This window comes from Chinchilla lanigera, unplaced genomic scaffold (assembly GCF_000276665.1).
Source record: "Chinchilla lanigera isolate Chin_1 unplaced genomic scaffold, ChiLan1.0 scaffold00158, whole genome shotgun sequence".
Lineage (NCBI taxonomy): Eukaryota > Metazoa > Chordata > Mammalia > Rodentia > Chinchillidae > Chinchilla > Chinchilla lanigera.
Genome location: NW_004955559.1, coordinates 13,836 through 28,144, shown reverse-complemented (window position 1 = coordinate 28,144; position 14,309 = coordinate 13,836).

Below are 14,309 nucleotides of genomic sequence, written 5' to 3'. Positions count from 1 at the left end.
GTTTGTACCTGCCTCAGCTTATGAACTAACTATTCCTTTTGCCTGATATCTCCCTGGGTCATTTTCCTTCTCCTCTAAAGCCATGTGCAAGTGTGCAGGGCTCCCAGGATCAGCCACCCCTCGCACACCCACCCAGCCCCTCCTCAGTTCCATTCAGCTCAACTCAGCCAGCTCAGTGCAGAGTTGGAAGCGAAGCACGCTGTGAAGGATATGACCCTGGTCGTGCAGGCTGAGGGCTCAGGGCCTCAACACTGGCCCAGCCTGGCAGGCTGATCTGAAACCCCCATTGTCACCTGGCCTGCTAACCTGGGAGCCATATCTGTTTGTCCATCCCTGGCCCAGGCATCAGTTAGCTTGGCTTAACAAATTTTGGGAGACTCTGGCTCTTTCTGGTGTATTATTTAGTAAAGAGCAGGTGAAAAGGTACAGCTGAGAGCACAGTCATGAGGTTCAGGGCGAGGCCCCTAAAGTTAAGGTCAGTGACTCTCTGCACAGGCTGGGACTCCCGTCCCCACACAGGTGAGCTAGGCTCGGCCTTTTCCACCCTGGGGACCCAAAATATTTTCTGAGGCACCGTTGTCTGGGCCTGACTAAATCCTGACTCCATCTGCAGCCCTTTCCCCTGAGAGGACGTGGCAGGTGGGGAACCTCAGCCCATCTTGATGTGCTCCCTGAGAGTCTCCTCATCTTTCAAATATGCTCCTGTTGTCACTGCTCTGTATAAGGGCTTGCTTTAGAGATAATGGGACAGTATGGGATGACAGGCACCAGCCTTACCCACAAGCTGTGAGGAGATAAGGAATTTTTTTTCTTATTGTTCACTTTAATTATCTTCTCTTTGTGTTGGATATCCCATGGTCTAGAATATGTGTAGTCAAGGACCTTTATTAACCTACTCCACATTCATTAGGATTTGTCTGCAGTTTTACCCTGGGTCTCAGCTCTATTTTCCTCTCTGGACTCTTCCCTTTGCAGGGCTGTTCTCTGCACCCCTGGTACCTGTTGGTGTGGGCCCTTGCTGTGGTGATGATGGAAATAGAATTAAAACCACAGCATGAATGGATGTGCAAGGGCTTTAGTTATGTGTGAGAGAAGATGGTCAGTGCATTAGCTTGAGGCACTGACAAACATCAAGTGGATCCTCTGATAAGGAGAGTAGGAGCAGCCAGGGCAGAGCCTTCCCCTGGAGAAAGGCCAGTGGCTGCGGGTCTGAAGACCTGGGTCATCCTGGCATATGGGGGTGCTACGTGCTGGGGTCCTGCTGATCCTGATCTCAGTCATGGCTTTTTCAGTCAGGTTGAACGACTGTGACCTGAGGGACAGGTTAATATGCATGAGATGACTGTCTTCTCTTGCGGTGGTCCCAGTCAGAGGAGGCTGTTAACCAAGGTGACCTTAACTTTAGGGGCCTGGAGGTTTTTGCAGTGTAGTTGACATCCTGGAAAATGTCTTATCCTGGTGTCTTAAGCCTTCAAGGAGTATGAGCTAAGTTAGGTAGATTTAGGACTAAGACACCTTGTGTCAGCTTTTTGACAGCTGTGCCCTGACTGAGGGATGTGCCTCTATGCACAGGTGAGAAGGGCATGACTCAGAGTCTCACAGAGCAAAGATCGAGCTTTGCTTCCTTTTTGGGACCCAATGAGCTGCTGGAGGCCCGAGTGAGGACTCATCTATTTTAGAAAAATGCACTTTGAAGTACTCGAGTGTCCCTTAGGAAAACATGTATCATGCTTTTGATGAGTCACAGATTAAGGGCTGAGGGGTATATTTGTCTCTGATCCCTGAGGTCTCCATGTCTCTTGCTTTCTGCTTCCCAAGTATCTCCAAATATCCCCTGGAGTATCTGCTTCTCTCTCTCTCTCTCTTTCTCTGTGAGTAATCTCCTCTGGCAAATCTTGCATTTCACCGATATTCTCTTCAGGTTTTTCCATGTGCCTTTTCACTTTTTGAGAGTTTATACCGGTACTTTTACAAGGACAACATTAATTTTAAATGTAATGTTTTCTCTATTATTTAGATTACCTGTTCATTCCTGAAAGCATCTTGTGAATTCCAGGTCAAATTTGTTCCCACTCCTCTAATTTGCTCCCTTTGTTTTCTTCTCTCACTTTGGCTTTGCCAATCAAAGTGGACACAAAACCGTGCAACTGTGTGTTTTTGATGAATCCTTTATATCCCTTCTTTGCCTTTAACAGTTTCTTATCTTAGCTGTGGTTCATTCTGAATACAACAGTTCCTCTCTTGAGCATTTTAAAGTTCACATCTGCCAATTATTCTGCTCACATGCAGCTCTGATGAGTTTCCTGCTCCTCCATGCACTCGTTTGTGGCTTTCTGGCAGTGTGAACACCTGTATCTGGACTGTGAATGAGTATCTGCCACATATATGTGCTTCTTATTTTGTCCAGAAAGCATGGCTGCCTTGGCCCTGTGGTGCCCTAGGCCAGCTCCATGCGGGCATCCCAGACTGTTCCATGCTGCCTTCACTCTGGCCCCAGGCTCCTCTTCCTGGTGGCAGCACCTGCTCCCTGGAGAGATGCACTGTCCTGACTGATCTCCTTCCTGTTTTGACCTTTTGACCTTGAGGCTCCTGCAACTTTCTCCTGTCATCAAGTTGCGTGATCTTGAACCTAAACTTCAGGGTATATTGCTCAGTGGCATAAGTGTTGCCTGGCGAGCCTGAGGTCATGAGTTTGATTCTCGGTATAAAAAGAAAAAAACAAAATAGAATCTAAACTGCAGGTTCTTCATTCAGGCCACAGACACCAGCTTGGAGTTTTTGGGTCGGTGTTGAGACTTTGACCCCAGGCTCAGAGCCTCAGGCTTTAGACTCCTGATGCCCCAGTCTGGGCTCTAAGCTGCAGCCTCAAAAGCTCCAGCCTCATGACTGCATGCTGTAGGGCACATCTGGAAAACCTCACACTAAGCAGTGAGTGGGGAAGGCTCCTGGGGTCCACATGATGAGGTCAGAACACACTCTGATAGATAGCAACACTCTGGACATGCCTTTCTCTTGATGTCACCTACACCCCTCGAAGACATGTGGACATAGTATTTGATAGGGAGTATCTGTACTGGATGATCATACATTTATATGTATGGAAGTTCTGTGCATAAGCTAATACTGTTATTTAAATCTTCTATAGTCTCATTCTGTTAAAAATTGTCATAACATGCATACTACAGCAGTTGCTACCAGTACTGTTGACTACGTTCACGATGTGGTACAACCATCATCATTGTTCATTTCATGACAGTTTAGTCACCCCTAAAGGAACCCCCATTCAGATCAGTATTTGCACCCCATTCTCCCCTTGTCCCAGTGCCTGGGAATCATGAATCTGCTGTCCCCATGGAGCTGCCTATTCTGCATAGTCCATATCGATGGAATCTACAACATGTGGCTTTTCATGGCTGAATTCTTTCACTTAACATCATATTTTCTTGGTCACTGATCCATGTTCAGTGTTTCATTTCTTTTCATGACTGATTCTGTGTATTCCATTGCACAATGATGTCACAATTTTTGATTTCACTTAGTGGTTTGGTGTGTCGGGTGATTTCAGTGTTACTATGAAAAAGACTCTCATGAACATTACATGTATCTCTTCTATGTATGCCCAGCCTTACAGTATATTCATTATGTATATGGCATATAACTTTGGCTTTTTTCAGATATCCTCGGCAGTGTGATTTCTTGCCAATGGAGACCCAGATCTTCATTATTCCTACGTCAGGTCTTGGAAGACTCATTCTAGGTTGCATCCTAAATGTCTCCACGCCTTGCCGCTCTTATTCAGGTCTTCTTCACCCTTGATACATGCAGGTAGTATCAAGCAGCAATCTAGCTGCCTAGCATCAAGTATTTCCATATAAATGTGCTATTTTCCTACAGCAGTTATTTGCCATGCAAGGAAGCATTAGGAAGGCTGGTAGCCAGGGCAGTAAACGAATTTAGCAGAGACAAGGATTTTGGGAATGTGAAAAGTTTATTGAAGTAATGCAAGAAAGCAATGGCCAAGTTCAAGACAGGAGTATACGTCTGGGGTCTGAGCACAAGACGGGGGTTCGGGTAGGTCACAGCAAGCTTCTCAGGCTGGCTTTCTTTAGGTCTGCATGCACTGTGTCTATCTCAGGGGAGTAGCTGTGTTCTGTCAGTAGTTATACCTTGGAGCAGGCAATATCACTCAGTCTGATATTCTGGTCCTAACTGGAAGTCCTTCAGGCTCCAATTGAGGATCCGTATAACTATGACCTGTGACAAAAAGGCTCAGAGGCTATCAGGAGAAAGTACATGTGGTCTGCATCAAAGGCCTGTTTGTCATTTCCTTCTATGTGGAATTTTGTCTGTGCAGATTTTATGATCCCTTAGTACATGCCAGGTCTCAGACATCTGATGGGCCAAGAGACTGGGTGCATGGTGACTCTACTCTCACTGTAAATTTATTCACTACCTGTCCACTCTCCCTCCATGACACTGAAAACCCTGTTCCCACACTGCACCTCATGGCTATTTCTGTTTCCTATGGCATGCTCCTAACTGCACAGGTGTGTTTGTGGCTCTGTTCTATGCTTTGGGTATATTTGGCATGGCTTGGCTAATATCACCATTTTTTCACAATAAGGTCCTAGGAGAACAGCTCTGCCCGTGTTCCTTTCCTTTCAGAATCTCGGTTAATCATAGTTTGCACTTCTATATACAGTGTAGAAACAGCTTGCCACATTCTTTTAAAGTCCTTCCGGATTTTAGTTTGGGTGCTATTGAACTTATAAATTAATGTTCATTCATAGTTCTACAAATGACTGAGGTTTATCCTTCTTTATGGCAGAGTAGTACTGCATTTCTATAATTACCACATTTTCTTTATCAGTTCAGGTATTGGTAGACATGAAGCCCCCTTCCAAGACTTAGATATTATAATTTGTACTGCTATAGATATGAGTCTGTGTGAGTCATTGTGGTCCGATGTTTTTAACTCTTTCAGGAAGACACCTACAAGTGGATGGATGCACCTTGAGACTGTAGTGTTAGGTGAGATAAATCAGACACACAGGTTATATATTGCATGATTGCTCTACTATGAGAAGGCCAAAATATAACTAAATTAGAGAGCAAAATAAAAGATGATAGGAAATTGGGTAATGGGGAAGGGAACCAAGGGATGTGGGGATGGAGGAAGGAGATAATAGAAAAGGGATGTAAAAGGAATTAAGATGTGTGATATCCATGGACCAGCTCTGTCGAGGAGTGAAGCATTATGTCCTGCAGCATGAACCAATAAAATGAAATGGAAAGAAAAAATGTGTGGTGCAAATTTGTGATGACGTATAATGTTCCATATACCTCAAAAGATGAAGTTGGAGATAATTACCATCTTTACAAGAACACAATCTTACCTGCACACACAGCACATTGTATGTCTTACTTTGATCTTTCATAGTATGCTGTGTTTTTCCTCTCACGGTATTAAACATCTTGCTAAAGATATGTTTTTGGTTCTTGATGACTTGTGCATGGTCAGCAAGAGATCTACTAGTGACCTAGTTTTCAAGTGTTTGCTCTTGTAAGTCTCACTAGAGCCATATGGAAGGACAATTCATTTTTGCGTCTGATAGTGCTGCTCAATTCTATTGTTACTTGGCTAAGTAGAACTTGATGATTTCCACTGTCCGTATTCACAGTCATCTAAGACTGTCAGTAGCCATGTTCCTGTTTCTGAACATTTCTGTTAGGTTTCTGCCTCACTTTGCTAACTAGGATATTCTGCACAGTGTTGCTTTGAAGTAGTTATGTCTGATTCATTGATCTCATTGGTAATATTGGTTGTAAGCTCCACATTTGTCTCTGTGAAGTGTCATGTCTTTGTGGGGTCTTAGTGATGTTGAGGCAGACCCCATCTGTTCTTAGGTTGCGAGATTTTGGGATAAATATATATCAAAGTGTATTGACTACATTTTGACATCTCTCTCTTTTTTCCTTGTTTGACTTTGGTACTGTAGCAGGTTGCATTGCTGATGCTCTTCTTTTTTATTTTCAAGAGAATAACTGAGAAAGAACAATCGCAAAATACCGACAACATAGACAACAACAAAACAAAATAAAAATAAAAATGAGAGAGTTTCCAACAAAGTGGTGAGAATTAACAGTGGTTGTTATATTACAAATTGTTATCTTCAATGAAGTTGCTCAGATTTATTCTGATGCTGAGAAATCCTGCAGACCTCGTGCAAAATTCAGCTCCATGATCATGTGTGTCGGTTTGGGGCTTATTTTGCAAGGGGAACAACATAATACAGGACACATACCTTATATGATTATTTATAATAGTCACCCAAAGAACAGTATACAAAAGAGTGCAGGAAGTCTGTCCACACACTAAGACCAAGGAATCCAGCTGAGAGCCTGGATCCCACAACAATGTCCTACATGAGTTGAGCTGAATACCCAGAGCTCATAACAATGCCTCCCATGAATCCAACTGGAGGCCCAGAGCCCATGACAACGTCTCATGCAGACCTGTTTCACGGATCTGCTGGGAAGGCCCAAAGGTCAGTGGTGGAATCTACAAGTCTGTGCCAGCAGGAAGAAGGATCTGTGCTAGCAGGCTGAGGGATCTGCACTGGAGCCAGGAAGTGGTACTCAGAAGAACCAGAGCTCCCCCAAAAGGTACCACAGCCATCCTCAACAACAGTGAGTTCCTGAGCTCCTCTAATGATCAGGATGGCTGAGTTCCCATCAGGGAAGCCAATGCAGCAAGCTTTTCCAGGAGGCTGGCAGTGCACTATCTTCCCCTCTGGAACCAGGCAGCGATGCTCAAAGTGAGGACCAGAGCTTCCCAAAGTGAACCAAAACCATTCTCAGTGCCAGCGAGGTCCCGAGCTCCTCAGAGGATGAAAACAGCCAAGTTCATCAGGAAAGCCAGCTCCCCACAGCCTCTCTCAGCTCCCAACAGCCTCACTTCTTCTCCAGGTCTGCCTCTTATGCTGCTGGCAACAGTCCTCAGGTGGGCCTCCCACGCCCAGCACCACACTTATTCAGTTCAGCTGGGGGTTATAAGTTGACCACCAGTTATCAATCCACCACATCATGTATCAGCATTTCTCATGCTGCTGTGTACAAATTTCATTTAGGATATTTGGATCTCCATGTAGCTGTCATGATGTATTGTAATTTTTCATTCTCAACTGCCTTTGTTGAATTGAGTGTATCTGGGGTAATATGTCCTTATGATAGAGTTGGAGAGTGCTCCCTGTTTATGATTAATGTTTGGAAGTCTTGGAGAACTGTACTTATTTTTAAACTTTCATGAGTGTCTGACTGAGCATTCTGGGGAAGCAATCTAGGGTTCTGGATTTGTTGTGTGTTACTGCTTCCTGTACTATGTACATGGAATATCCCTGACATGGCTTGTATCTAGATGTCTCCCTAAAGCCTGAAGCAGTCACAGGCAGTGGGGCTTTTCCCGATGTAGCTGGATCTAGAGTATGTGCTGCTGGAAGGGAGTCAAGGTACCATGCTAGGCTCAAGGACACTAGGAGAAAGAGTGCGTATGCTACCCACCCTAGGTAGCCTGGATAAGATATAACGGTAGGAGGAGCTGTGATCATCTCTTGTTTCTTTACTACCTTCTGAACACCCAGATCTGTTTCCCCTCTGGGATGCCTGTCTGCCTTTCCAGCCTGCATTTGAGACAGCTGATAATGAACTGAAACCTCAACAAACTGTGAGCTAAGCAAACCTTTCCTCCTTTAACTTGTATGTATTGGGTATTTTCTCTGAGTGGTGAGAAGAGTAATGAAGACAGAGTTGGTACCTGAGAAGAATGGTCATTGCTGTGACATTACCTGACCATGTGGCTCAACAGTCTTTAGAGCTGGCTTTAGAGAAGGGTAAGAGTTTGGAAAGGTTGAGAGATACAGGCTGAAAAATTAGAGCTGGAATGCCTTAGGCTGTACTTGATGGGAGATTCTGGTCAGAGCTCAGAAGATCAGAATAGTGATACAATTTCTGCTGGTAAAGGCAATGCTCAGTAGTTTCCTGCTGGGAAGAAGGAATGCACTGGCTGCTGGACTCCAGAAGATGTGTGCTATGGTTTGGCACAAAATTGGCCTGCCTTTTCCTTGTGTCCAGATACTTCGGCTGAGACTGAGATTTAGGCCAGCAGACGATCTCATTTGTAGAAGTAATGTCAAGGCCATCTAATATGGAGGTGGGGGAGGGCTAGAATAGGGACTTTCAGCCAGATATGTGTTCAAAATCAGGAATAAAGTGCAGCAGAGACCCCTGCAGTGGGTTCAGTCTCCTGCCCTGTTTCCACTGTAGGGTGGGAAAGGACAGAATGAGCAAGAGACAAAAATGGAGAGGTGCATAGCAGGTATCTGGGACCACCAGTTGCTCTCTAGGGGCAAAATTTCAGACAGCACTCAGACTTCTCATATTTATTCATTACATCTGGATCAAGGACAATGAGGGAAAGGGCAGTGGGTGTTTCTGGGACCAGTCATGGTGGCTAGAGTGGGTTAGGAAGATCAAGACACCCTTGCAAGGAGCAAGACAAGGACAAGGAGGAGGACAAGGATGAGACAGTGATAATAAGGAAAGCATAATTTCCCTAGAGGCCTTATTATCTTTAGCAGGTATTATCTTGCCCAATGTGATCCACTATAGTCACTAGACCTGGGATTTCAGCTGTGTCCACAAAAGGGTTGTGGGTAGTTTCCATATTGCAAGCAGGCCAAAGGCAAGTCAAGGGTAAGATTGGACATCCCGTAGACTCAGTTGATAGATAATTCATGGTCCCCAACAAAAAAGCCCAGCAGAATGATTTCAAATGTTTTGAATATGGCCAGGAAGGAAGCTGCTGTAAAGCTGTGAACTGCAGAGATAGATCAGAGGAGGTCCTGATTGCTGAGAAAGAAAAAGAGAATAGAAAAGATGACCTAATGGCATCACAGGAAGCTGGGGTGCACCGCCTGCAGCCTCCAAATTGCAAAAGAGAAGACCTAGTTTTGAGAAGAGAGCCACAGCACACCATGTTCAGAATGCTGGCAGCCTAGGGAAATGTTTCCTTGGGATTCATAGACACTGGTCCAAATAGCCAAGAGAGGGAAGCCTGGCACTGCCCCAGTTGGCAGCAGATCCTGGTGTCATCCTCCTGGTGCTGGTTTTGTGTCCTTGCAAAATGCAAGAGTTGTTGTGTCAGGAAGGGTTCCACTCAGATTTCAGAAGAAGTTCTGGGTGGCCAGGAAGTGTGCCTCTGAGAGGGTGGTGTGTAAAGCTACGAGTGTGAAGCTGAAGGTTCAGTGGAGACCCCATAAGGTTGGAGAAGCCAGGAATGTGGATCTCAAGGAAAGTTGCAAGAATGGAGCAGAGCCAGCAGAAAGCAGAAGTCATGGGAGCTACAACCACCTGACGTGCCTCAGGAGCAGAGCCACTGAAGCCCTCCAGAGTTCACAACTTGCTACAGATTGCTGGGCATGCTGGAAGTAGAACTTTCATAGTTAATACACACTCGCCTAGATTTTGGTGTTGCTTTGGTCCTCTTCCTTCCTATAGCCCTGTTTGTCTGTTCTGCATTGGAAATGTCTATCTGATATCATTGATGATTGCATGTGTTTCACTTTCTTTTGAAGTGTATGAGACTTTCAGCTAACAACTACCCTTCAAGCTCAGAGGAGACTGTGGGGCGGGACTTTTCATCAGTGGTGAACCTGATAGGATTTTGGTAACTTTCAGATATAGACTAAAGGCCATCTGCATAAGGGGCATGCGTGAGCCTTTTACCCAGCAGGCGTGGAATTTGATGGCTTGTGTCTAAATGTCCCCTCAAGAGCCTATTGCAGCAATGAGAATGGGGGATTTTGCAGATGTGTCTGCCTCAGGGTGTGTGAAACTAGAGTTGATTCATGGGGAAATGCTAGGATTGAGGGTAGTAGGACAAGGTTGTGAATGCTCCCCTCCCTAAGACGCCAGGATCTGATATAAGGAACAGAAAAGTGCTTGTCTTACCCCTTGTTTCTTTGCTTCCTTCTTCCCACCATGGACACCTTCTCCTCTCTCATAGCTGTCTGCAGTGGTATTGTGCCTTGGAGTCAGCCAACTGTGCCCTGAAACCTCTAGAAATTTGAAAGGAATAAACGTTCCTCCTGTACTTTGTAGGTGTCTGGTGTCTTAATTAAGCCATGAGAAAAGTAACTAAGACTGTCCCACAAAGAGCTCTGTGCTAATGGCTGGGTCCCCAGTGGCTCTATGGGGATGTGATCAGGTAGGGCTTCAGGTCATGGGCTGCTGCTGAAGGGGATGGGAAGATTCCACCTCTTTTTGTTTCCCTTTTGCTTTTAGGTCATGAGATGAGCAGTTTGTTCCACCCTGTGCTTCCTGCCACTGCCATCCAGCATGCCCAGCAGAGGCCCAAAGCAAGAGTTTGGCTGATCTTGGACTGGAACCTCCAGAACGGTGGACAACATAATCCTTGCCACTTTAGAAGCAACGACACTCAGCCATATGGTGACAGTGAGGAGGCCAACACACAGGTGAGATGTGGGAGATGGTTAGACAACACTGCTCAGCTTCTTCACTTCTGGAGTCACTTTTGCTCCGTTTTATGTTTTCAAGCACACTGTGCACTGCTCCTCAATTTTAAAATGTATTGACATAAGGGAAGGTGTATTTTAGTTTTGCCCTGAGTTCCAGACCAGCCTGAACACCATAGTGAGACTCTGTCTCTGAAACAAACACAAGAGTACAAAAATAATAAAAAAGGAAACTGAGGGGATGTAGCAAATGTCTTTGTGCAGGCAGCGTTCATTGTAGCTCTTTCTAAACTTATCAGGACAAGCAGAACACAGACAGTCCTCAGAAGAGGTAGGAGTAGAGTCTTGGTGGCCCTGATTTCCTGTCACCTTGTTCAGCACATTCTTGGGCTTAGTGGTGAAGCAGGTAGCACCAGTGTGTAGCAGGGACCCTTGTGTATCACACCTGTGGAGCCGTGGCATAGCCATTGTGCCTCAATCTTGGGCCCTATTTTGGGCCCCGATTTTGTGACCCGACCTATTCTTGATCTTCACTGAGGGAAGCTAACTCCCTCATGGGCCTGGAATTCCCATCCCTACCTGTTCTGCCCACTGCAATGCTGTCACCTTCCCAAGGACCAGCCTATATATGCTGAAGCTTTTGAGAGACATTCAGGACCTTAACCACAGCACTCCTGATTCCCTGAGTCTTCCTTTCTTTGTTCTATGTCATTCTCACCTGCTATATTTGGTAGCTCCCAACTATACAAATCCACTAATAAGCAAACTTTTGGCGTTGGCAAGATTCTCCAGTGCACACCTGTTTCCTATGCCATTAAATTTTCTCTTTAACATTTGTTTCCTTGTCCTTCTGAAGTTTATTTTGCTGCTATTCTTCTTACATCGAGAGGTGATTGAACTAGAAACAAATTCTCCATTCTTTTCTTTACCAACATATATGCTGATGACCCTGTGTTTCTCTCCAAACAATATAGCGTGTCATATGATAAAAATATGCTATGTTTTCTTTAACCTTTGCTTCAAAGTATTTTCTCATTTCCACTGCATTTTTCTTTGAAATGTGGGTTCTTCAGAAGTGTTCCTTTAAAGGTAAATCACACATTAATCATATTCTGGCTCTCATTTTGTCATATTTTCTAGCTCAGTTACACTGTGGTCAGTCAACCTGCTGTCTCTACTGTAACTTTGAAGTTTGTTGCAACTTGTTTCATAGCAAATCTCAGTAGAGATACTTTTGTTTTTTTCCATTTGAGTCAGGGTCTCGCTATGCAGATGAGGCTGGTCATGCACTCACTTTGCAGACCAGGCTGGTTTCAAACTTGCAAGGATTCTCCTGCCTCAGCTACCCTAGCGCTAAGATTACAAGTTTGCCTCACAATGCTGGAGTAGAGTTTCATTTTTATAAATGCCATGCATGGATCCTAAACTAAGGTTATAATTTGAGTAAACAGTATAGGTTTCAAGTAAACACTTCTATACGTTTTGGCAAATACCTACACAAGCGTTCCTGGGAAGTTCTACAAAGACCCAATCAGTCCAGAAACTTCCCTCATACCCCTTCCGAGCTGTTTTTATAACTACTTTCCCCACCCTCACCCATCCCAGCAACTAGGCAACACTAATTTGTTTTACCTGTTCTAGAATTTCATGCAAATGAAATCATACAGTGGCTACTAGGTTGTGTCTGGTTTCCGCCACGAAGTGGGGTAAAACAGAAAACTAACGTAGAAGTGATGCGGAGATCAGGAGGTGGCTCTGCTCTGCGTAGGACAGTGAGGAGAGATGGGGACCTTGTGTGTGGTGAGATGATGTAGCACGGGAAGCAGGGAGGTGACCCTGTGGCACCTGGGGAGAGCAGAGGGCAGGGGAGGTGCTGAGGCCCCTGGTGGAGAGTGCTGGGAGGCTGTGAGTGTGGTGAGGGCTGTGTGGCTAGAGAGGAGTCAAGGGACAGGCCTGGGCCAAGGGTTCTGTCCTGCAGGCCCTCAGCAGGGCCACTGGGGTACACTCTTTCCCTGCTGAGCTGGAGCTGTGGCTGGTGCAGGGCCTGACTCAGAGTTCAAGGCCGCCCTCTAGAGCCTGTCTGGCGATCAAACTGCAGGGTTCTGAGGCAATGAGTGCCTGTGATGGGCTGCCCTGCTGGGTGAGGGTCCTGGAGCTGCTCCTCCCACTGATGTATGTGAGGAGCTGCACTCCTTACCCCTCCCCTCTGTGCAGGAACTGAGCTCTGTGCTACAGTCCCCTGGCCATTATGCCAGCCACTCTCCTCTTTAGGAATCCCTGCATGCTGGAGTCCCTAAGTGGGAGAGTTGGGCTTGTAGGCAGAACACAGGCCCATGGGACTTTCCCATGCTGTCTCTTTCCAGGGTAACTCTGGGGTGCACTGGTCTACAGTGATGCCATCCAAGGATTAGGGACATGGCAGCACCCCTCCTCTGACCTCTACAATGCACCTGAAATCTCTACTAAACTGAAGCCCTACCTGAACTGGATCAGGGACTCTATGGCAACCAGTGCTTGAATTCCCTGGCCTGCCTGCTGCCACCATTGACACTGAGTAGATGTGAATTCTGGTGCCATTCGTCTAGACTGATGGGAGTAGACAGGAAATGTCATCACACCCTTAAGCAATGTTACAGATCCCTGCCCTCTTGATCTAGGTCCTGAAGTTCAGGTCAGAGTACACAGAAGCACAATAGGAAGATAAAGGTATACACCAGTGCTTCTCAGCTTTGAGCAGTGGTGTCCTTTTAGGGGACTTTAGGCACTAAAGAGAGAAATCTTGATTGCCTTAATCAGGCAGACATCTTCTCCAGATTCTACAAGGTTCTAGGGGGACACACAGAGGGAATGAAATGGCTGCAGAATGTCTGGTACAGACATGCACCTGGGATGGGCCCACGGGGTCTGTGCAGAATGACATGTGGGAAATGCTGTCCTAGAGCAGTAAGCAGGAGCTGGAATCCCAAATGTTCATCACCCAACAGTTGTGGCCCCTAAACCAAGCCCTTGTGAGAAGTATGAACACAGAACGGAATAGACAGCTTGACATTGCTTTCTGGTGCATTGGAGTAGGTTGCTGAGAGACTGACAAATGCCCAGAGACTGCCTGTGAGAGGTAAGTTTTATTGGGGCAATGCAAGGAGAGGACGGGAGTCAATTGCAAGTTTCAGTGGTTAACAAGTAGCAGGTGTGTGTGCAGTACTATTTGTCTTGTTTACTTTTCTCTTGTGGCTGAGACAGAATACCTGATGTCCAGAATGAAAGAAGAAAAAAAGTAATTAGCTCACACTTTGTGGAACTTTCAGTCCATACTCTCCTGGCTCTGGGGCAGAGTGCAACATGGCAGAGGGCAAGAGTTCATGGCAGTGGAAAACAGCAAAAACAACCAGAGTCAAAGAGAGGAGAAAGAGCAAGCCTGTTTCCCTCCCTTATATTGTAGGCAGGTTACCTACACCTGCGTGGATGTAGCACTCACTGCCCTTATCCTACTAGGGTATGAAAGGCTCCATTTGCTGTTTTTATCTCCATGTTAAGAGAAGTCACTTACGCTATAGTTTACTCCCACTTTTTACCTCTTTGCTTTGGTTAGTAATAAAGCCATTCGTAGGATAGCTGTGTTATGAAATGGGAACAGAACAAACAGGGCAAAATAGGATGTGGGCTAGAAGTTAAACTGCCATAGTCATCTGGAGTTTGGCTGTCTGACCTTCTGGGAGAAGCGAACTTTGGGATAATGGTGACATTGTTATAAGATTCCTGTAAATGAGGTAATGGTTC